Source organism: Tupaia chinensis, unplaced genomic scaffold, assembly GCF_000334495.1.
Source record: "Tupaia chinensis unplaced genomic scaffold, TupChi_1.0 Scaffold143796_1, whole genome shotgun sequence".
Lineage (NCBI taxonomy): Eukaryota > Metazoa > Chordata > Mammalia > Scandentia > Tupaiidae > Tupaia > Tupaia belangeri.
Genome location: NW_006203646.1, coordinates 4,348,452 through 4,349,143, shown reverse-complemented (window position 1 = coordinate 4,349,143; position 692 = coordinate 4,348,452).

The following is a 692-nucleotide window of genomic DNA, read 5'->3' as shown; positions in this document are numbered from 1 at the left end:
TTCTGGAGGGTGATTTTTCACTTTCCCTTTCTTTCTCACATGCCCTGTTGCAAATTAGGGGGAAAAAAGTGGGGTACAATCAAGTTTTGTGAATCCTATGCTGTCCAATACCTGGATCCTCATACCCTTCCGTTGTTAGGAATGCTTAGAAAATTCCTGATGGAATAAATTTTCTTTGATACTAAAGTCTCCATTTTTAGTGTAAATTTCTTTGTGTAGAGTATAAGAAATGGAGGGCTCGGATCCACCCAGCCTTCAGGGTTCCATTGTAAAATTAACCAATATTGGCTAAAGTGTGCATTAATTATGTGCTACATGTGCAATATCATCAAATCCTTTGGACAATTCTGTGGAATTCTATTTCATATTTCCGGTGAGATAGTAAGGATCAAGGAGGCTGAATAACGAGTCCTGGTAGCTAACCCCGCCATCCCCTCCGCCCTGCCTGCCAGCTCGAGCTGGGACTTTGTAGTTTGCAGTTCCAGAGAGCAGAGAAACGCCTGCGGTGCTAAATGCACCTCAGGATAGGGAAACACCGCATTAGAGCAGGTTCAGCGTCAGTCGACAGCGTCTGTCACCTGCGCGCGGAGGCAGCGCGAGGCCTGAGCGGGTCGGGGCCGCGCGCCACGCCCCCAGGCAAGGGCAGAGCGCGGGCAGATGCTGCCCCCCGGCGGCCGCGCCGACGCAGTGCG